The sequence below is a fragment of the Rattus norvegicus genome, chromosome 4, assembly GCF_021556685.1.
Source record: "Rattus norvegicus strain SHRSP/BbbUtx chromosome 4, alternate assembly SHRSP_T2T, whole genome shotgun sequence".
Classification (NCBI taxonomy): domain Eukaryota; kingdom Metazoa; phylum Chordata; class Mammalia; order Rodentia; family Muridae; genus Rattus; species Rattus norvegicus.
This window is the reverse complement of record NC_141537.1, coordinates 161,321,343-161,346,179: the sequence shown is the minus strand read 5'-3', so window position 1 is coordinate 161,346,179 and position 24,837 is coordinate 161,321,343.

The following is a 24,837-nucleotide window of genomic DNA, read 5'->3' as shown; positions in this document are numbered from 1 at the left end:
GCCTGAACGTACTCATTTTTGCCACAAGTTCATGCTGCCACAGAACTGCCTTTACGATCCTGTTAACCACAGCAATGGGCGCAAAACTGAGACAATGATCAAAATGTTCCCAATTCCCCTTTCTCTCTGTTTATTTTCAAAGCATGCTGCTAGTTAAGCAAGTGGATCAGTGCCTTGGCATTGCTTTCCCAGTTGGTTAGATGGTCCGTGCACTGAGTAAAGTAAGGCATCGTCTCAAGGTGCCACCACTGAGTGGTGGTAGAGCCTTCAAGAGATAGGACTTTACAATCATTGGGCGCATGCCCTGGAAGTGTATTGTGAGACCTCAGGCCAATCACTACTTTGTCTTCACTTCCTGGCCATGCCACAGTGGTTTTGCTCCACCACATTTGCAAATCAGTCAGACCAAAGATTTTAAAAGCGGGAGCCCAAACCACCCTTTTTCTCTTCGTAAGTTGATTATGTCGGGTATTTTGTTACAGTAATGGAACACTGACTAGCATAGTAGGAAGATGGCACATCTTTGGCAGGCCTTATCTCTTAAAGGTGTTATCACTTAGCATGCGGACCAGAGAGCTGTTTCAAGTGCTAGAGCTGACAGCCAGGCCTAGAATACAGAATTCTTCCTGTCTTTTATCTGAGTTTTTCGGTCACAGTGGCTTTTTCTCTGGCTTCCTTTGTCTCCAGCTTCCCTTCCTTCATATGGTTCTTGCTGCAGTTACAGCAGCTACATTGGCACTGGTCTCCGGGGTCTGCAGAGCCTCCCTTTCTGTTTACCGAAAGTTAAGCTGAAGACAAAAATGTAACCAGACTTTAAACTGTGACTTTAAACATAAACCAAGCTATCCCTGGTTCGGCCAGGATAACCATTCCCTCTTGTACAATATCCTGGAATCTTGACAACATTGACAGACCAGTTGGACCCCTGTAGCTCCTGCCCTCCTCTGTTGCATGATTACTTCTCACGTGCCTAGTCTGAACTCCGTACATAGAGGAACACCAGTCTCCATTCACACGCCCTTTATTGCCACCCCCTGCTTCCCTTCTATCTGTTTAGCTTCATCCATCCTTTACCTCTTATAAATCCTGTTTGTCTCCCCCAGCTTCAGCCCCACCCCACCTCTGTCCCCTTCTTCTTGTCTGTGCCCTGGATCTAACTACTTAGGTTCCATTTCTACTAGGTTTCTGCTGCTTTTGCTATGAATTATTTGAGAAGGAAGCTCCCACCTCCCCTGCAGCTGAGGTGACCCTACAGTCTCCTTAGTACGGGTTCTATAAGTAGCACCCCTACCACCTATCCCCAAGCCACGGTATGGCCACAGCTACCTGCAGGTCAGAGCAGCCCACACCTCATCATACTCTGCCTCTGCAGGAGGCTCAGGGTCAGCCTGCCACTCCCAGGAACCAAACCACTGTACTTAGTCCATTCTGAAGACTTTCTTCAGCTGCTAGAACAATGGTTCTCAACCAGTGGGTCACTGACTGCTCTCGGTAGCAAATGACCCCTTTACAGGAGTTGCCTAAAACAATCAGAAATATCGTATTTTTATATCGTGATTTATAACAGTAGCAAAATTAAAGTTATGAAGTAGCAACAAAAATAATTTTATAGTTGGGCATCAGCACACGAGGAACTGTACTAAAGTGTAGGTAGCATCCTTACCCTGAAGCGAGCAACCTCTTCTAGAGGTGTTCTGCATCATTCCCGCCTCTAGGTGGCAGCAAGATCATCTCTACAGAGAGTGCCTGCCTGGTGACAGTAGTTTGTACAGTTAGCAACAGGAGTGGCAAGACCCAGACCTCCGTTGGAGTGCAGGATCCTTAGCATAGCATCTGTCATGTAGCATGAGGTCAGAATGCTTAATGAATGAATCAATTCACTCATTAGATGCTTTGTTCAAATGGTTGTGGTTTAACAGCATTGAGGTTTGGGGTTTCGGCTTAAGAGGGACCAGTTATCTTTATGAAGAGTCCATGGCATAGACTCCGGTCTCTGTGGTTTCCTCTGTGGAGTGGATGGACACACTAGCTCCGAGCATGAATGCACGGGTAGGCAGAAAGCCTGATCATAGCTGAGAGACGTTCTCCCAGGGCGGTAAGGAGGAAACCGAAATACTAAAAGTACAGTCCATGAAACTCAGAGACCCACACATCTCCGTTTCTGAGTGCTGGACTTAAAGGCATACACATCATCCCAGAACAATTTTTACTTGTCAATTATTTCTCAGTAAAATGTGTGTGTGTGGGGGGGGGAGGACAAAGCCACACACAGAGTTTCTGCAGACCGAGTTGACAGGAGAACATCTTTTTGACAAACACAGGTCTGAAGTACACACCCTCAAGCCCCTTCCTTGCTGAGCTCCGGCTCTGTCTGGCTTCTCGGTTACCATGGACACCTAACCTGATCTCTTGCTTTTCCTGCGGAGTCCTTGTTTCTGGCTCTGAGGCTCTGCATGTGGGGTGCATTGGTACAGTTGGCCTCTTCCCACTACTATATTGGGAATTAGAGGTCTGCTGCTGTGAATACAGTGACATTTGCCTTCACATCCTTATTCTGGAAAGAGACTCCTTTTCATGGACTATATTTTTAGTTGTGGCTACTGAGAGAGGCTAGCAGGAGGGCTGGAAAGGCTGAAGTCTTTTCCCCCTTGAGCCGCATGCCTGCAGGCTGTGCCCATGCGCATGCGCATGGGAATGCCGACATTGTCAACGATGTTGTTCACCATTGCTTCCTCAAGACCCGGAGAAACACACAGAAAGCTCAGTTTTCCTTTTTAACCACGGGAAGATTTATCTCCAAGACACTCACCGGGAGCTGTACTGAGGGAATGGTGGGGACATAATATCTACACCCCTTAACAATCAGTAGGCCAGGGAAAGAACCGGATCTTACACAAGCTTAAATCAAGGACACCTGCCCAGAGTTTTGCCCAAGGTGGAGGACTAGCCAGACCATCGGCCAGAGCTCTTTGTTAATGTACTCAGCCGCTTTTTTCTCCCAAAGAGTCAGTTGGGGACCAGGAGTGTCTAGGCACGGCAATCAGGATGATCCCCCTATACCTCTACCCTCCTTCAGGCGTCTGGGAAATCCAGATGGCCCTCTTAGGCGCTGACCTCCATCCGTGGAATCCGCCATGCAGCAAGTGACAGGGCAGAGCAGACCCAGTGTCTGTCCCGGCGCTCTTACCATCTGGACATCAGTGCAGGAGCCTTTAGATGCCCCACAGGGAGCATTCCTGAAAAGGTGCATAGTCCACGAAGGGGGCGCGTGGTAAGGTGACATCACATCTGTTTCCTTCCCCTGCAGCCACAGACACTGGACTTCCGAACTCACACTCGCATATAGTCTGCTATACTCTGTATGGCTAACCACTGGACCCTATGCCTGAAACAATTCGGAATGCTGCCTGGGAAAGGGGGAGGGAGGCATGATGTCTGCATGGTGAATGGCAGGTAGACATTAGCATTTCTCACGGTCCCTTGCTAACTGGCCTCTGAGAAAGGGGAAGGGTGCCAGCTGGGACCTAGTATCATGCAAGTCAGTTCCTGTCTGATGCTTCTCTGACTCAAAGCTCTGACAAGGCCTCTGGCCTCTCACCCACTAGCCTTCTGTGTGATTCAACTGAAGCTACAATTCCCCTGGCCAGGGGCAGAGGGCTGGTATATTGCAAAACTTCAGATGGCTTCCCAGGTTGGTCCTATAATATTGTAAGCCTGTAGTATTCTGGTTCTGGCTGGGGCAGTCTGGTCTCCCCTATTCAGAGAACTTAACTACCCCTAAACCCAAGGACGACCCACCCAATGGATTCCTGCCTTAGACAGCAGTGATAACAAGGTTCCATTCACTTCCTGTGCTACATAGTTTTATGTCAACTCGATGCAAACTCGAGTCGTAAGAGTGGAGGGAGCCTCAATTGAGAAAATGCCTCTAAAAGATCAGGCTGTAAAGCATTTTCTTAATCAGTGATCAATGCAGGAGGGCCCAGCCCATTGTAGGTAGTACCATCCTTGGGCTGGTGGTCTTGGGTTCTGTAAGGAAGCAGGTTGAGCAAGCCATGTGGGACAAGACAGTAAGCAGCATCCCTCCATGGCCTCTGTATCAGCTTCTGCTTTAAGATTCTTGCTCTGCTTGAGTTCCTGCCCTCAGTTCTCCTGATAATGATCTGGAGCTGTGAGTGAAATAAACTCTTCCCTCTCCAAGTCTCTTTGATCATGTTTCACCATGGCCATAGTAACGCCAACTAAGACACTGCCCCTGACACTTGGTGGTGTGTGTGTGTATGTGTGTGTTTGTGTGCGTGTGTGTGTGTGTGTGTGTGTGTGTGTGTGTGTTCACATGCACTGTGACAAGGGGGACAATGTGAAAGTCAAAGGACAACTTGCAGAGATGATGCCTTTTTTTCTACCATGTGGACCCCAACGATTGAACTTAGGTAATTAGGTTTGGCATCAAAAATCTTTACTCACTATGGTATCTTACCAGCATAGGCACACTCTGTATGTGTGTGTGTGTGTGTGTGTGTGTGTGTGTGTGTGAGAGAGAGAGAGAGAGAGAGAGAGAGAGAGAGAGAGAGAGAGAGAGAGAGAAAGATTGTGTGCACATGTCCACCATAGCGTTGTGTAGAGGTCAGAGGAAACATTTGGCAGTAAGTGCTCTCCTTTGACCGTGTGGGATTTAGGGACTGAACTCAGGCCATCAGGACTGACAGCAAGCCATATTGTTGGCTGCAACTTCCTTTTTGAGATAGTGTTTCTCACTGAACCTGGAGCTTACCCATTGGCTAGGCTGGGTGGCCAGTGAGCCCCATGGAAGGATCTGCCCATTCCACCTCCCCAGGGGTAGAATGGAAGGTTGTGCCTCTACACCAAGATTTTTGGATTGATTCTCAATATCAAACTCATTTTCTCATGGTTGTGTGCCCAGTACTTTACACACCGATCCAGCTCTCAACTGACCTGCTTTTGTGACCCGGAGTGTGTCCTAGGCAACACAACTATTCTTTGAGGCAATGGTATGTGCTAACTCGCACTGTGTTCAGTGCACTGTTGTGTTTCCATTCTGTGTGTGTGTGTGTGTGTGTGTATTGCACAAGTACTTGTAAGTGTATTTAAATAACACTGGTCATATAATATACAGACATATATTTTTAAATTTTAATTATTTTAGTTGCTTACAGAAAAGTTTCAAATATGATTGGGAGGGCTGGAACTTTCACCAATGACAACTAAGGACAGCAGACAGCTATGGTCTGTTTGTCAAATCTGAGCAGTGGGCATGGCTGGGCTGTTCTAAACTCACCACACAGACTGAAATCAGATCCCATGGTGGTTCTAGTGAGGGCCCTTTCCAGTTCCGAGGTCAAATGCCAGAGCCAAATTGCTTTTAATTATCACATCTCTGTCATCTCCTCCAGCCTCCTCTGGTTTCCCATGACCTTAGCAATTTTAAGGAGCACCGGTCAAGTACTTGTGGCTTGCCCCTCTATTTGATCCATTGCAGGTTTGCTCAGGATTAAGCTGAGGTTATAGGTTAATGGGAACAAGGCCACAGAGGGCACCTGGCCACTTAGGCTGTCATACTGGAGGCAGCACAGAAGACACGTACGTAAGTTACCATTTGGTTACCAGGTGCCTGCCAGCACCTTTGCTGTAGAGTAGCTGTTCCCACTTTCTTGAGGTTGTTCCCTGTAGATGCCACAGTCCAGCCTGCGCTCAGGTGGAGAGGAGCTAAATCCTGCCCGCCAGAGCCATGGGTGTCACCAACGTATAGACTATACTTCTGTGAGATGATTTGGCTGTTCACACTTACAATGCTAAGGGTTTGACCCTCGGCATTTCTTTCAGGCCAGTTCCTGTGTTCTCCTCATGACTTGGTATCTATCTTGGTGAGCCTTTTCTTACTTTTTAACCCTACAAAATGTTCTCGGTTCCTTTTGCATTTTCCTTGTCTACTTCCCCAGCAGCTTTGGGAAATTGTGTTTTAAAACAGATGTTTATTGCTACTAGAGGGCCACTGCTTCTTGGCTCTTCACCAGACAGAGCTAAGAGGGGTGTGTGTGTGTGTGTGTGTGTGTGTGTGTGTGTGTGTGCACGCGCTCATGTGTGTTTGTGTACAAACTTGGTTTTATGATTGCTTCTGAATCTATTCTATTCATCTGTGTAAATAACCATGACTTTCAAAATTGAACTAGAATCCCTAAGTTCCATTAATCTCTATTGCTTTTCTTGATGACCCAAGTTTAATCCCCAGAGCCCATATAAAGGGAAAAGGAGAGAACTGACTCCCACAAATTGTCTCTGACCTCCACATGCATGCTGTGGCATAAGACTCCCTCTCCTTTCAACTCAAATAAATAGATAAAAAGTCCTCCAAACTCAGTAAGATTTATTGTAAAGGCATTAACAGAGAAACAGAAGAATATGGGAGATAGTTCAAAGAAATTAAGAAAATGGTTTATTATATGAACAAGATACTTAGCAATGAGGTATAACTAGTAAAAATAAGAAAACAAATCTTGGAATTGGAGATCACTAGAATCCAAATTAAAAAAAATAAAAACTAAAACAAGACACTATTACATGGGGGGAGCTAAAAATAGGGTGTTTTAAAATATCTTAATTGACAAAAATTTTTGGAAAGCAGTATGAAGAAAGCCTCTAAATGGATAACAATAAATGGCATTTACAATAATACTCACTTACAACAAAAAAGAGAACTCTCCAAGTGAGCATATGGCACTGAAACTTAAAGAGCTAGAGAAGCAAGAACCAACAGAGACTGAGCTTAGTAAATGGAAAGAAGTAATTGACCACAGCACAGATAGAATAGACTAAAAACATACAGAAGGTCAATGAGGTGCAGAGTTAGCCCTTTAAAAAGATAGTAAAGTAAACCTTACCCAGCTTTAGCAGGACAAAAGAGAAGAGGGTCAAATTAACAAGAACAGAGACAAAAAAGGAGACATCACAACCAACGCCACAACACATGCCACAATACATGAAGAACCAGAGAGTATTTACAATAACTATATTCCAACAAATTAGGAAACCCAGTATAATAGATCAATCCATGAATATCATAAAACCTTCTGAAGTTGGTGTGAAACTATAGAAAACTTGAAGACACTATGACAGAGAAAAAAATTAATAAACCCTGAAAAGCACAGGTTAAAAAACCCACAACTAGACAACTGGGATTACACCATACTGAGATTTGTTGGTACAGGCCAGAGAACGACAAGCAGCCAACATAGGCACACAGAGCAGAAGATGAAAGCATACAGCACATAGAATGGGGGAAGCCATACCTCTGAGGAGCAGCTACTATTAGAGTATTCAAGGAGGAAAGAAATGAACAGAAAAGCACATCATCCATGTTTTCTCAGCGATCTGAATAATACCTCAGTATTACAAAGTGGGGAGCTTCTTCATATGATGGCTCTTCTTGGTTTTCGACTTGGCTACATCTGGAATGAACTAAAACCCAATTGATGGGTACACCGATGAGGGATTTTTTTCTTAATTAAATAATTCAAACAGGGAAGACCCTTTTGTTTTTAATCTGGATATTTTGAGGTGGGAAAATGTGCCTTTAATTTGGGCCACACCTCCTGCTGGCAGCCTATACAAAGGACATAGAAGACAGAAGCTTGCTTTTTGCCTGCCTGTTTTCATGCTTCCTGACAAATCCATTTCTTCACTAGCATTAGAGCCTACTTTGTGGGGACTCTAGTGTATAATGAAGATCAACTGAGACTTCCAATCCCATGGACTAAACAGCAACTGAATTCTTGGACCATCTGTTGGTAGGCAGTCATTGCTGGAGTTACCACAGCCTGTAAGCCATTCTAATAATATATATTCATATATGTATAAAATCTATTTGTCAATATATTATCTCTATCTGTATCTCTACCTATCTACCTATCTATCTATCTATCTATCTATCTATCTATCTATCTGTCTAATCTATCATCTCTAATATATTCGTTCTATAAGTTCCCCTTTTCTAGAGAACCCTGACTAATAGGCCTGGTTAATACCAACATCATTTGTCCACGGGCTATGACTAAAGCATGTGATCCTTTCAGTAATAGTCTTACCATCAAGTTCTGGTACTGTCACTAATAGCTGTGGCGGTATCCTATATAGTTCTGAATTTCCTAGAGACCCCTGACCAACAACTTGAGAAGGATACATTCCATATACCCAGCTGTAAACTCTGAACTACAATGACACCCAGTCTGTTAAGAATCACCTAAAGTGATAATCGTGGTATGAATGTTGTGAGGATAACCAACTGGTTGCTGATTGAATTTAAGGCCTGATCTGTAGGGGAAATACACACCTGGTACTATATATCTGGCTAAGATACCACAGCTGAGGAGTTCATGGAACCCAGGAATGAGCCTACTATGATTATTTTGGTAAATGGGCATAGTATAAATATTTTCTCTAAACTCATGTATCTACTCCTACAGATTGGAGCAGCTCCTGAACCTCATCAGAGAAGCATCTTTTTGATACAGATGGCACTTAATGCAGAAACTCACAACTTCTCGATGTCTGTGTCAGCCACAGATGAGACCTCTATACTACACTCCGTCACCCTGAGGTCCATCTTGGAAGAGGAGTCTGACAGATTGTCAATGATCTGACAAGAGCCAGTGGTCAGGTAGAACTAGAGGGAAATAGCATCTTCTGAACATATAGGACTACTCTGTTCATGAAGTCACAGCAGCTGAGGTTATCTGTATGAGACTTGCAAGATCAAACTGTCAACATTCTAGTATGGAGGAGGGGGCAGCTCATGAGCTTCTACCCCTAGATGAGGAACTATTAGTAATTAATGGTTTCCAGGGGAGGAAGTGTCTACTTTCTTGATGTTGTGGTTCTGTGATGAGTCAACCATGCTCTGGTAGATGACCCCACACCATGAATATTTAGGCAGAACGAACTGGTTTGTTCTAGGTGGTTGGAATAGTAATAAATAATAATAAAAACAACAACAATACACAAAGTTTGGAAGGGGTAGGTATCTGGGGGTAATTAGGGGAAGGAATGGGGATAAATACCAAAATTCATTGCATGCATGTTTGAAATCTCTAAGCATTGATAAAAAAAAAAATCTGAGATAATGGTGTAAATAGATATTTTTCAAAGGGCCAACTAGCACATGGATAATTCTTGACATTATTAGTCATCAGGGATATGTAAGTCAACAACATGGTAAGATGTCAAGTAATGCTGGTGATGGTGCAGGAAGTAGGAGGTTTTGAACATTGTTGGTGGGAACGTAATTTAGTACAATGTATGAGAAATCTGAGGGCTCCTCAAAACACTGAAAGTAAAGTCCCTATGTAATCTAGGTATCCCACTGGGCTCATATATCCAAAGGAGGTAAGATCACTATATCAAAGTGATAACTGAAAGTCCACGGTCACCATGATACCTTCCACACCAGCCAAGATGTTCAATCAGCCAAGAACTGCACAGATGGAAAGATGGACATTGAAAATGTGGCCTGTTAACTGGGCATGGTGGTACAAACTTATCAGCTCTAAGGAGACTGAGCTAGGAATATGATGTCTTGGAGGACAGCCTGGGTGACACAGCAAGTTCAACTACAGACTGAGCTACATAATGAGACCTTGTCTCACAATGAAGGACAGGCTGAGAATGAAGTTCAGTGGTAGAATGGTTTCCTAATGAGACCTTGTGATTGATACACAGTAATGTGGTAGAGAATGGATAAAATGGGTAACTTCAGTAACTGCATAAGTCTACAAAATAGGGATCAAATTCAGTCACCTGGACCCTATGAACAAGTGATACTAATGTGCCTGTAGTGTCTGACTTCCCAACGGTCACACAACAACACAGATATCTGTATTTGGACCAAGTCTTCCCCATGTTCTGCTCTATGATTTATGGTGATGCTTCTTATCCTAAAACAAGGGCCTGGATTCCTTTAAAGGTAACATTGCTCAGATATAAACTATTTGGACAGGAATAATGTGAGCTGGTTCCCACTATTTTACTCCTTGTATCTTGTAGCGGTGATAAAGTACCCTGACTAAAAGAGACCTGGGGTGTAAAGTTTACTTGGGTCTAAAGATTAGAAGTTTACAGTCCACCATGGCTAAGAAGGGATAGTGATAAAGAGTGGTGGGACCTGGCTGGTCACATTTTTTTCCACAGAGGAAGCAGGGGGTGGGGGAGGGGGAGAGAGAAAGACAGAGATAGAGACAGAGAGACAGAGAGATGGACAGAGACAGAGACAGAGAGACACACAGAGACACAAAGAGAGACAGACAGACAGACAGATAGACACACACACACACACAGAGAACAGGAATAGAGCAAGGTTGTAGAGTGGAAAAGAGTAGAAAAACCCACCCCTAGAAACACATTTCCTCCTGTGAAGCTTCACCTTCTCTTTAGACAGCATCACCACTGAGGACCAAGTACTCAAATACAGGGGTCTATGGGGAGCATTTTTTATCCAAACCACCACAGAGAGGAGAGTGGTTTAGTGTAACGTTGCACAATAGGGCTATAGTCTGTAGCTAATTATACATGTCAGAATGATTAGAGAAGAGTTGGAATGCTGCACTAAGGAGAAGTATTTTTAAGGGGATGCTAATTACCCTGATCTAATTATTATACATTGTAGCCATGTATCAACTTATATTCCTTCCACTTAAACACACACATATATTATTTGACAATTAATAATCAATAAACGTGTAAGAGTTTCATTTTGAGAAAGTGATCACACTGAATTAACCTGTGTGGAGAGAATACCTTGTATATTGTATGGATACATCATCTGTCAATTAAAAAACCTATGGCCTATAGGAAAAGGTTGAATAGAAGGTGGGACATATGGTAGGCAGAAAGAACTCTTGTACAGGGCAAGGAGCAAGAAGAGTTTCCAGGGAAGATGTGAGGAGACAGATGCATCATACCTGAGCAGAGGTAACCAGTCACATGGTCAAATATAGATTGATATAAGTGGGTTATGCAAAATTATTGGCTAGTCAGGGAATGAGCCTTGCTATATGGCCTAGGTATTTGTAAATATATTTTGTGTCCGTGTCATTATTCTGGAAGCTTTGGGCTAGGAAGAAAACAGCTCATTAAAACCTGCACTTAGATCAATAAACAAAACTTACCAAAATGCAGAAGACTGATGTCTTCCCATGACATAAAAGTCACATGTCTCTACAGAGGGAGGTGCTAATTGGACACCTTATGTTGCTGTGTGTAAGTTTTAGCTATTTCTGACTATGCTGATATATGCTGGGTGCTATATATCTCTCATTTGATTTTAAGCTTGCAAGAGTCATCCTTTATCCAAGGGGTTGGGTTCACTCATTTGCATATGTCTCCTCTCCTTAACCCAATCTTACACCTAGGGCTCCTTCCCAGAGTCCCGAGCACTTTTCTACAGTGTGATTTTAATTTTCACATTACAGTGTAAAGCGTAATTAGACATTTAGTTAACCCTTTGCCAGTTCCCTAGTCTCTGGATTTCCTGTTATAAGTAATACTTGTCATGATACTTTAGAAAGATTGATAGGAGAATGGTGAAGTAATATTAATATTTCAAAACAACTGAAGTCCTACTTGGAGTTCCATTCTGACCATTCATCCTCCAGCAGATGCAGAGGTGTTCATGGGGTGCTAAGGATTATGGAAAATGACATAAGAAGTTCTTCATGAAGAGCGCAGACCCTTCAGGGTGAGAATGTATACAGGCTGTTTTTAAATATTTCAAACACTATTTCAAAAAGAGAGACATTCTGTTAATGTATGTAACAGTCTGTTAAAAATCTGTAACAAGACCAAGTTCCAGAGAAACTCAGTCTAGATCAGTAACTAAGCCTGGATTAGACGCATGAATTCGATCCCAGACTCCAGGTTGCTCAAATAAGTCTGGTTGTGATGCGCCTTAGTTCTGGATAGAAGGTAGCAAGTATTTATCCATGTTTTCGTGAGATAAACATCCTCCATGAGATGATCTAACCCACAGATGGGCAGTCACAATCACGACACAAGTGCCCGGATTGCTCAGACGGTGTACACTCCTTTAGAACACCTCCGCACAAGTTCGATACTGTTGGTGATAACGTAGCTCCTTCCATCCCACTCAAGTTCGAGTGGTGCTTTGTCTCAAGTCTTGGAAATAGGTAACAGGCAGGTAGGGGGAGGCACGAAACGCTGATGGTCCTTAACAATTTCCTGGGCTCAAAGCTTTCCGTAGTGATGTGTGAAGCTAAGCTATCCATCCAGCTGTGCTACCCCGATTTGCTAAAGATGTGGAACTAAAACCCAAAAGCTAATCCCTCTATGGATCAACCTTAAAATGCGACAGATTTTTCAGAGATGATCGGGAAATCTTTTCTGAAAGGGGAGATGCCTGGATCAGATTCTTAAAGGAAGGAAAACAAAGCATACCTCGAAGGCTTAGTTGGGCGGAGAGGGTGCATGCTGGGAAGAAAGTGATGCTTTGTGGCATTTCCTGGATTCCTGATTCATACTTTCCTCCTGAGGTCAGGAGCATCCCTTTCTCCTCCAGCAGCTTGCTTCTGGCACTAAGAAATCTAAGATAAATGAGACAGTCTGTGAACGGAGCCTGAAACAGCTGGTCATTGCTGGACACAACTACAATGGCTGGTCAAATGGGGACATCTGGTTCACGTCCCCAGAGATTTAATAATGGCAGAAAGACCAATAAAGATAATCCAATCAACCACTGGGACCAAAGCTCCCAGGAGCACAAAGCTGGGCTGGGGAGATTGGGTTTCTTTTCCATGGGAGCCGAGGAAGAGAGGGACAGGTGAACCAGCTGTGGGCTTGAGCTTCTCAAGCCTGCAGCGTTGGTCTCTTTGACCATGAGGGGCAATCTCACAGGAAAGCTGTGGGAGGGGGTGTTCCTGGAAGAGTGTGGGAGATTTTTCACATTTATAATTTGGGGGCACACTCACGTCCGTCCTGATCCTCTATAAACTCAGGGCCATGAGAATTGTTAACCCATCATTTGATGGGTATTTACTCTACAGGACCTGGTGAAAGGACTCAGCGAGGGGTGGATTTGGGACAGGAAACAACTTCTATGCTAGTGTTGGTGCTTGTAAGAAAGTGCTGTTATCTTTGCGTATGAACTTTTACACCTGAAACATGATGACAAGAGTTTATATCTCCTAGAACTGTTAGGGACATGGTACAAAATCATGGGCAAGTTTAGCAGAAAAATATGATGTTCACATGATCATCTGTGAGACCAAGAGTCTGCTCTGTAACGACAGATGGCACAGAGAACAGAAACTCACTGAAGGTTCTAATGTCTTTGGTTTGGCTTCTGGTCTCTAATTCTTAGATTTATTTATTTATTTTTCTATAAAAAAAGATACAGGTAAACAGGTATGGCAGTTACCCATGTTAATCATCTTTCTGATACTATAATAAGATACATGTGATAATTAACTTACAAAGATGAAGGGTTTGCTGAAGTCTACGTTTTTGAAGATTCTCACCCAAGATCAGGTATAGGGCAAGGAAGAAGCAAGGGACCTGTGACTACTTTTGGGTTAAAATTCCCAGTGATTTAGCGAGAGCTCCCAATAGTTACTCCCTTCTAAAGGTTTCCTCTTCTGAACGGTGCTGTTCAGCAGACCAAACCTCTAAGTGGCCTAAATTTCTATTCCTTACAGAGGAACCACTGAGCAAAATGCTGATGAAAAGGGAGCAGGGATGAATGGGGTGAGATTAAAGCTGACACTAGCGAGGATGGGTTCAGACCTAGGACTGGAACCAGATAACCTCAAAAGTAGGAACTAAGTCCCCCATTTGTTCTCAGGTGGCACAAGCGACCTTCAGCTTCAACGGATTCTGCAACAAGGTATTAAGAATTGAGGCCAACGGTTCCCCTTCGTTTTCTCTGACCCTCTCTTCTCTCTGGACACCTCAACCATGGGAGTTCCCTGGCATTAAAGGAATAACTCCTGATTAAAATTGCCCAGGGGAGTTATGTAGGCACTTAAGTAAAATACTTTTAGTTTGATGTGTGTGCGGTGTGCTATGTGTGTGTTGTACTTGTATGCATGGTATGTTGGCGAGTTGTGGCATGTATGTGTGCTGTGTTGCATACACAATGTGTTATGTGGTGTGTGGTCTGTGTATATGAGTGTCTGTATGTGTGCATATGAGTTTGTATGAGTGTGCATGGTTTTATGTGTGGCTGTGTGTGTTTTGGTGTATAAGGGTGTGTGTATGAGTATGTGCATGTGTGTGTTGTGTGTTTGTATGCATGGTTGTTATTTGGACCTCGTGCTCTGGTCTTCAGAAGTATCCAGAGAATGTGGTTTTAGAGAGAGCTTAGTGCGAAATGGCCAAAAGGGCCCAGTCACAAGGGCCTCTTTGACTCCCAGGAGCGTGACAGGAGAATGACCCTTTCTTTCAGCTTGCTCTGTTAAGGGCATATTTGTCAGTGGGACCATGAGTCAGAGGACAGGGTCTTTCCTAAACTAAAAATAGAGCTGTAGAGACAAAGAAAGCAAGGGAGGGGCTGTGGTTTGACCTTTCCTGCTTGGGAACGTGTGTGGAGCTTGCGTGTGGCACGGGGTGAGTAAAAAAGGAGTATGCAGTGAGAGAAGCTCCCAAGGCTGCCTGCAGAGGCCGCATTCATGAGTGCCCAATAGCAGGGCTTGGGGGGAGGGCCTGAGAAGCATAAGCCACTGTGTCTTCCCCTTCCTCTTCACCAGCATAGTCACTGCTTCAAAACCGGGGGGAGCAGAGGGAGAGGGCTGCCACCTCTTCATCACAGTGCACACAGCCCCCCAAAATCCAGTCTTTGACTTCAGATTCCTAGAGGAAGCGTATGTTCTGTAGTATCCTAAACAGGAACATAGCCCAGAGCAGTGAGGAGACAGCACGTGAAAACTGAGCCATCAGGGAGTTGCAGAAAATGTGCCCTGTGTCAAGGAACACACCGGGGATGTAAGGCTACCATGTGATGAGAGTAGTGACGGAAGATGCCCTTTAATACATGTTCCAAGTGCCACCTTGCCAAATTTCCCCGTCACAGGTAGGTAGATGAGCGCCAGGGCCAAGCAGCCTTGATGGTAAAGTCTAAAGATTCTGGAGCTCGTGGGCTTTACCTCTAGTTCAACAGGAAGCAAAAGCAAGTACTTTATGCATTTCCCAACAGAGATGCTCATCACAGTAACTTAAAAGTCTCTGGAAAACCGGCAACAGAGGCAGCAGAATAAAAGGAGAATGAAACATTGCCCCCGCTCTCTTTTCCATTCAGGAGGCTCCTGTTTTACACACAGGCACACACACGCACACACACGCACCTGCATCTTTCCTTGTGTCTGCCCTTCTCTGCTCACCTGGGAAACCAGGCCTGTTTGCCCCTCCTGTTTCACATCTCTGCACCAGGGCCCCTCCATCCATGAGGCACCCTATGGGGTTCTCTTCCCTCCTTCAACTCGCATACATGTGTCCTCTGAGTCTCTCAGTCTTATTACCTACAAGACGCCTGTTCTGTTGGCTACCATTATTTTGGGGGATCCCTTCTCCCGCTCACAGTGGGATGTATGAGGGATTTTTAAGCTTCCCAAGTCAAGCTAAATTCAAGGGAAACATCTTGCTCTTCCTGAAGCACAGCTCCCTTGTCAGTTAAGTTGAGGTGACTCATGGCGCCATGGGGTGGTTGGAAGGTGTGAATGAGTAAAAGTGCATGATAGTCTCGGTGTAATGGTCAGTGCGCAGGAACACTGTCTATTAGTATTGTCATTACTGAGAGTATTATTTGTTTGCATGTGTCTGCCCTCACCACACCGATAGATGAATTGGAAACCTGAAGATACAGATGTAATGACAAGACGACCTTCAGGAACAGCTTGCTACTGTCACCACGAAGTGGCACAATGACCTGCTCACATGATATATTTGTAGCCACCGTCCCCCAACCTCATCCTGTAAGGATAAGGACCGCAGTGCTGACCTGCTTGGCAGAATGTCTTGGGAAACTGCCCGTGAGTCAGAACACAAGCTCCCAAGGGGCTCTGAGACCATGTGTTTCATGACCTTCCTGGGGCCTTGTCAAGCCTCACACTCCATAAATCTGAATTTGATGAGGATGGGCAGCAATTGCAGATGCTCCCCTAGTGGGGCAGTGCCAGGAGCCCTGCCCGGAGGGTCTGTCAGCGCCTGTGAGGAAGTAATCGGAGGTGGACAGCTGAATCTATCTTGGTAAACAGATGAACTCAGTCAACACCCTGAGCAGCAGCCAGTACAGAAGAGGACTGGCCCAAGAAGCCCGCATGCCATGGGGCCGGCATGCCCTGGGATCCCTATACTCTGGGCCCTCCATGCTCTGGGGCTGACACTTTAGGCAGAAGGAAGAAAAGGAGTTCCTCCAATCCCCTCCTTTTATTGTGTGGAACCAAAGCCCAGAGAGATGCATCAGCTTTTCTGAATTAGACATCCAGAGTCCAAGAAGACTCAGGCCCAAGACTGAAGCCTCTCATATCTCTCTCTACTCACGGGTCAGAACACCAGAACAGGTCTAAGAGATCACAACCTAGGGTAGAATTGCCTGGAAGCCCCTGGGGGAAGAGGGGGCCATCCATGGTCATGCTGTGACCATTAGACCTGGGATTAAAAGTATATAGTATTTTAATTAATTATTTGAGAATTTTATATACTCACATGATGTATTTTGGTTATATTCACTCCTCTTTCTGCCCCCAACTTGTCTGAGAGGCACCTTATTCTCTGACCCCTTACAACTTCTCCTGCCCATTTGTGTGTGTGTGTGTGTGTGTGTGTGTGTGTGTGAGAGAGAGAGAGAGAGAGAGAGAGAGAGAGAGAGAGATTTGTACTTGTGCTAAATAATAAAAAATGCATCATTCCACTCTGTGCCAGGCACTGGTAGGCCACATGGTACCAGTTGGGTATTCTCGTCTTGTCCAACTCTCTGGTCCTGAACTATTGAAATCTCTCCACCTGACTCGCTATGCTCCCATGGCGGGTCTCTGGGCATCCAAATTCCATGACTGGCTGGAGTGCTCTGCCATTGTACCTTTCTCTGGGACTCAGTTGAGTCACTGCATAAAGGAAAATAACTCACAAACTTAGTTTAGAATCACCAGGTAATTCAATCTCTGGGCACAACTACTAATGTACGTCCTAATTAGTAAACTATACTAAAGTAAATCCTCCTGTGTCGGATCCTGGTGGATCCACCATCTAACTGGGGACCTCTAGTTTGTTATATCTTGTACCCTAAAATCTCACTCTCCAAAAGCCCTGATGCCTCCTTTTTTAGTATTTCCTGCTACATGTACTGCCCATAAACTCAGAGGTTATCCACTGCAGGAAGGATGTTCAACCTAGAAGGAACCACACCATTGTTATAGAAAACTAAGTCTCCTTCCTGGAGACATCGCCAACTGTCAGTAGCTCCTCAGCTGGGAGTGGGGACCCATGAGCCGCTCTCCTTTTTATGCTGGAGTCCTGACTAGTTTGACCTCGTGGGAGAAGCCACAGCAGCTGGAAGTTCATGACCGGAGTGGTCCCATTGTGCACATAGCCCATCGCTCCCGTCCTCCCTAACCTCTGGCTCTCACTTTCTTTCTGCAATCATCTCCGAGCCTTGTGGGAAGGAGTATCAATACAGATAAATGGGATTGTTTTCTGAAAACACAGAATCCCAGTTTCCAGTAGAACCACAAAGCATCCTCGTTGAATGAATCTTAACTGTGAGAATGTTCTGACCAAGTTGGAATGCCTCCAGGCGAGCACATGAGGCGTAGCACACTCACAGCCGTCCTATGGCTCTGAACTGTGCCTTGAGGGTGGGGAACAGTCAATGCCATTCCACACTGACTACAAAGGGAGGGAGGGTGAAGAATTGAACTTCATTCCGAGGCACTTGGAAGGTGCTCTATGGTGAGCACAGACAGACAGATCCTCAGGCAAAGAATATGTATGCACTATGTATGGTTCGCTGTCTCTTGGATCATTTTATGAAGCCTCTGGCTCCCTATCTGTACATCAGAATAATAATCTCTTTCTGGAAGGCGTTGAGACTAGGTGGGAGAAGGTGCTTCATGGAGCGTGGGAACAGTGTGAGGCATTCGCTCTCCACATGAAGGACCGTACATTTCAAGAGCCCCTGAATCTGATGCTGGGTGGATCCATCTCTCCCAGCATCACCTGTGGAGTGACGTTGTGCTTTGTACAAATCCGGCTGGTCTAGACAGTACCTGCATGTCCAGGTGGTTTCTGCCCTGTCTACTCTATACCAGAGTCTGCTTTGCAGACTCTTGGCTGCACCTTGCAGTGCTGATCCCCGCAAGGGGGAGATAGTGGTGCACGCCAGCAAATGAAAGATACACAGGGCTTTTATCCTGGCCCTCTCCTGCTAAGGCTTCTTCTTGTGTGCTCACTGAATCACTTTAGAAGGTGTCCATGGGGACCATGCCCCAACCCTCTTTTCTTTGTCCACCCATTCCCTCTACTCACCTTCCCAATATCCCCTATGATCCTTCTTCCTTTCTTCCTAACGTGAACATTTCTATCAACGTGGCACCTTTCCAGGGTCTCTGTGCTGCCTCTGCAGTCTTCTGTGGCTGGATGGGTGAATTTTCTTTTCCCTTCTAGTGGGAAACAACATTATTTACATGATAGGAGCTGACTGGTCCACAGAGACGTTCACACTAAGAACAGTGTGAAGAAAGGAGACAGCTGGCTGAAAAGAGAGAAGGGATTTGGGGAATTGAAATGCCTTATGATATTGGGCTCCGACGTGGAAAATTCACCGCTTTGCATTGCTGAAATGCCTTGGCATTAGAGCAGAAGGGGAATCAGCAATTCGCTAATGCCTGGCCCAAAGATTTGTAGGTTTTAGGAATGACGTCCACGATGCAGGGCCTCGATTACGTCTTCCTTGGTAGTCCGGGCCTATCTGCTGATCTCTCAGGCCATCGTCTTTAGAAGAGATGGATTCACTATTCAGAGAAAGACTTGTCTTTGATTATTCCCCCATCTTTTGGGAGCGAGGGTTGGCTTTTGTAAAGCAGTGGGCTCTATGGGGAAGCCGTCAGGACCTGCAGCCAGGAGACTGGCTTGCCAGCTACCTCTCTTACTTGCTGAGAACTTGTGAGGACAGCCACGGATCCCTCTGACCTTCCTATTTCTCTGCCAGGAAGGGACAGCTGAAGTCTGGTCATTTCTAGGGCCCAATTCCAAGCAGGGTTGTGACTATCACAGTTACTCAAGGACCCAGTGAGTGAGAGAGTTATGGCAGGAAAATTATAAAATTTGGAACTTTAGGCATTTTTTAAAAAAATTATTACTAAAACACCCTATTATTTCATAATTCCCAAGTTGCACTTTGTGACTCAGGTGCTCTCATAAACATTTGAATATCTTTACCCTTGCTACCTTTGCTGTCCGCTAGGTTCCCCCTCTGCTTCCCAGGGCAGTAGACCATCAGGATGAGGCCACCTCTAGGCTTCCTACTGTCTAGTTCACTTCAGTCCAGTGGAGTGCAGTCTATGCTGTAGGGACTTTTGAGTCTTGGCTTCTGATCTCTCCTCTGCTTGCTCCATTACTAGAACATTGCAAACACAAGGTGCTTCCTCCCAACCCTCGCTCCCGTGAACTTGGCCCATGTGAGGAGATGGAGCTCATGGTCACCTGAATCCTCTCAGCCTCCCCTCTGGCTCATTTTTTCAAAGGTCTTTTCCATAACATATTGGTCCTAGAAACCTTTGTTTTTCTTTCCTAAAGATATTTGAGAGGGATTCTCTCCTGCTTTCCATCCCTCCCTCCCTCCCTCCCTCCCTCCCTCCCTCCCTCCCTCCCTCCCTCCCTCCCTCCATCCCTCCCTCCCTCCCTCCCTCCCCCCCTCCCTCCCTCCCCCTCCCTCCCTCCCCCTCCCTCCCTCCCTCCCTTCCTCCCTCCCTCCCTCCTTCCTTCCTTTTCTCCCTTCCTCCCTAGTCGTCCTAATGGTTGGTTCAATAATGCCATCTGATTTTCTTGCACCACTTACCTGTTAATGTCCTTCCTGGCTACTGCTGTTTGTCACTTCTCCTTTTTAGATCTCACCTTAGGAAGGTCCCTGGAGAGTCCTCACGTGCCATTGGCATCTCTTACCCACTGTGTCTTCGTGTTCCGAAGATCTCACTAATTCATGTGTACGCTGAACTTCCTCTAAAGTGGCTGATCTGGGAATCTCTACTAGGTAAATACAAAACATACGGTATGTGTATGCATGCATGCATGCGTGCGCCTCCTGGGAAAGCAGTGGGGGCAATAGCATGGGGCCCAGTGCTGTGAAGACCAGAGCTCCATAAGGAGCAGTGACTGCCTCAAATGCCTCAGAAGAGTCCACTTCTGAATCTCAGTCGAGTTCCTGTCTGCCATGTAGTGAAGTCAGCTCAGAACCATGGAGAAGCTCTTTACCCGAGACAGTGTGAAAACATTAAATCCCTTAGCACCGGCCCCATTCCTTCAACTGTTTAATATGCTCAAAATCACACTTCAAACAAAACATTTTGTTATGTGTATTATTAATACAGGTTTTTTAAAAAAAATCCTATCACCTCATTCACTGAACATACATGACCAAATATACCCCATGACTAGCCATGCCTGCCAAGCATCATGATCAGTCAAGTGTTAGCCTGCCTAAACCCCTGGGTCTGATCTTACCCATTATAACAGGATTATAAGGTACTTGGCTCCCGACACTGCTATTGGAAGCAGATTTGTTCTCCCTCCACATAAGTCATTGCAAGGCTGCCGAGAGGCAGTGGGCTTCATTGCTTATCACTTGTTTCAAGAACTTTGACTGTGATCTGGGGATGATGTGATTTGTTTGAAGGAGAAATAAGCCTTTTCTCTAAGCTGGGGAACAAAGGCTAGGGCCCAGCCACCAGAAGCATGGCTTTATTTTCTTAAGGCACCCCCACAAATTTACACAATTCACCATCAATTCAGGAAGAAACAAGAAAGGGACTTCAGGAAAGCTCCCAGCTGTTGTGTACTCATTAAACATGAGGGGAGAGACGAGAATGGAGTGGGGCTGTCAGGAGAGGAAGAAAAGAAAGAAGGAAGAACAGAGACAAAGGAGAACAAGAAGAAAAGGAAGGAAAGGTAAAAGGGGACGAAGAAGGGGAGGAGGAGTGGTGAGAGGACAGAGGAGACAAGGAAGGGAAGGGGGGAAAGCTGACTCGGGCTGTAGATATGCTTGTGATGTCACTACAGTGTGAAACAGGCAGCTCTTTCTCATAGCTAGCCAGAGCCAGGGACATGAGAATTTTCTCCCAGGTCACAGATTCCTCAACCATGGTCTGGCTGGACTCTCTGGAGGCCTCGTTTACCTTCAGATGCCCCTGCAGTTCCACAGGGATTTATTTGAACTTTCGGGAGGATGCTGCAGGAGCTGATACCCCTCTTCCTCTCCCCTCTCTCTGTTCTTCCCTTTTCTTCCTTCCTTCTCCTCCTCTCTCTTTCCTTTTATGACACAGGCTAGGCTAGGTGGCCAGTAGCATCCAAGGATCCCCCAGTATCTGCTTCTTCACCCCTGGGATTGTAAGCATGGATTCTGGTTTTCAAGTCCTTTGGCAGCTCCTCCTGTCTCCCCAGCCACAGCTTTGGGTTTTGAGATTAATAATTTACTGTAATTCTCCAGTCCTTTATATCCTGTTAGATAGGTATTTGTAACTGAGGATTTAAAATGTTATGCACAGATTTCAATATGACTCAGCAGAAGCAGGGGCAGACTTTATCCACTTTTCATTGTCTTTAAGGTGTGATTCAGATTTTCACCAAAATGGGAGATAAACCTACACACACACACACACACACACACACACACACACACATACACTCACTCACACACACACACACACCGCTCTCTGATGCCTTTCTTGGGTCTTTTCTGCCAGCCCACCTGATCAATCCCAAGAACATATTAGTCAAGAACATTTCTCTAACACCAACCACTGGGCAGATGTTCAAGGTTCTCCTTGGATGTTTAGAAGAGCACCGGTTTCTTGCTCTGTTTCAGGGGAATGTCACAGTACACCTTTTAGGAAGGATGCTGAATGTGAAATCAAGCATACCAGGTCTGCCATCTGAAATGTTAAACATGCCCCAAGGGCTCGTATGCTGAGGGGATACTAGGAACCCCAGGAGCTGCCCTTTTTATCTCTTAGCTTCCTGGCCATCATGAGGTGACCACATCTTTGTTGTGTGCTCTTGCCATAGGGTACTTTGATGCCACAGGCCCAAAGAAACAGGACGTATTAGCACAGACTGAAGCTTTATAGTTATTTTGATGTATAGAACAAAATAACTATAATAATACTAATACTAATGATAATAACTATAATAATAATAAACATAATAATAATAAGTGCAAGATCCATTAGAATGATTCCCAACATCATCCTTGAGCCTCCACATGCACACACACCCATGTGCACACATATATGTAAACATACACACAACATACCTGCATGAAAAGTGGAAAAAGAAAAGAAACTTTAAAAACCTCATTGATTTACCTTGCGTTAACTCACAATCATCTCCACAGACACAGAGGAAGCAGTTCACAAAAGTTTACACCATTCGCAAAGAAAAAAAAAAAGATAAACATACCTTTTAACAACCCAGAAGTAGAGGAAAGCTCCTGTGGTCCCTCAGATGAGGTCGGTAGGAACTCCAGTAGACAGTTAACTTTCTAATAAAACATTATATACTTCCCTCCCCATAGGCAAGCACCCAAACACAGATGCTTGCTTTCACCACTTACACTCGTCTTTGCGTGAGACAAAGGAATCAGACACATGAACGTTAAACGAAAACAAGGTACACTCTTCAACATGAAAATCACACAGGCGCATGCGCACACAGTCCTAACGAGTTCACAGAAAACTAATAGAAATGGTATTTAAAGCAACTGAACATCTAAGATACAAGGTCCACCAATGCTTTTCAAAAAATTTCTTCTAAGCATTATCGAGGGCCTAGAAAAATAAGAAAATTAAAACATAATGTATAAAAACATACATATAAAATAATTAGAAACGAATCCAATGAAAAACTAGCAAAACGTCTGCCCCGTAAAGTAAATAATATTTCTGAAAGAAATTAAGGAAAATTTCAGCAAATGGAGAGTTAGCTATACAGGATTCATGGACAGGAAGATGAAGTATTAAGACGGTGTTGCTTTGGTTGTGTGAGAAGATCGGCTGGAGATATGGCTCTGAGGTTAAGAGCGTAGATAGCTCTTTTCAGAGGACCTGTTTTAGTTCCCAGCATCCACATGGTGGATCGCAACCATCTATAACTACAGCTTCTGGGAATCTAGCATCCTTTTCTGGCCTCCATGGGCACTGTACACAGGTAGTACACATACATACATAAAAGAAAATACGTTTTAAAAAGTGTCCCTAAGGCTGGGAATCTATCTGAGTGACAGAACACTTCCTTATCACATGCAAGGCTCTGTGTCTGATGTTCAGCACAAAGGAACAAAATACAGGGGAAGGATAGGAAGGAAAATAAATAAAAGAAGTTTATTCTGAAGTAGTTGACAAGCTTACACTCAAATGCCATGGAAAGCTCTTTTCCAGTACTATCTTATAACAAATCAAAGTTGGACAAGAAGTGTTACCAGATGTGAAGGCTTGCTATAAAGCCACAATTAAAACAAGGTGATGCTGACATTAGAATCCACTGGCCAATGATATGCAGGGTTCAGAAATAGACCTACATGTGCATGGCCACTGTTACTCTACTCTTTTGGGGGTGCGAATCACCAATTTAATGGAGGAAGGAAAATCTAAACAAACCATGCTAGAACCAGTTCCCATACAGGGACCACGAAGCAGTAAACACCACCTTATACATTACATAGACCATGGAGCAAATGTAAACATTCTAAGGTTTCTAGAGGACAATGAGAGGGAACATGATTATGGGCTGGAAACATTTACTCAAAATAGTAAGTCTAAAAAGAATCAGATGGACTGGGTTTCATAAAGTCAAAATTCTCTTCTCATCAGAAATACAACTAAGACAATTGAATGGCAGTAGTAGACCTGAGTTATGAAGGCAAATATAAATCCAAATGTTTTCTAGTTCTTGTTTGTCATGTATGGGTTTTTTTTTCTGGTTTTGGTGATTAAAAAAAAATTTCAAGCAAATGGCTGGAACTAGAAAAAGTTGTCCTGAGTGAGGTAACCCACACCCAGAAAGATAAACATGGTATTATTTGTTTATATCTGGATCTTAGCCATCAAATAAATGATAATGAAGCTACAATCCATAGATCCAGAGAGGTGTGGAATAGAGGAAGGGATGGCGTGAGGTAGTTGTGGGGTGCACATGGATCCCCTGTGAGGGGGAGATAGAATAGATTCTTATGGATGGACTGGAGAGTGGGAGAGGGGAGACAGGAGGGTGAGGGGGGAATGAGAAGGGGAGATGGGATGGAGGGAGAGAATGGGGGAGAAAACAAAGTTATTTCCATTTTTTATTAGATATATTTCTTTACTTACTTTTCAAATGTTTTTCCCTTTCCTTGTTTCCTGCCCATAAGACCCCATCCCCTCCCCCTCTCCAATAAGGGTATTCCCCCCATCCATCTACCTTACTGCCCCCCCCCATTCCCCTGCAATGGGGGTCCAACCTTGGCAGGACCAAGGGCTTCCCCTTCCACTGGTGCCCCAACAAGGCTATTCTCTGCTACATATGCAGTTGGAGCCCTGGGTCAGTCCATGTATAGTCTTTGGGTAGTGGTTTAGT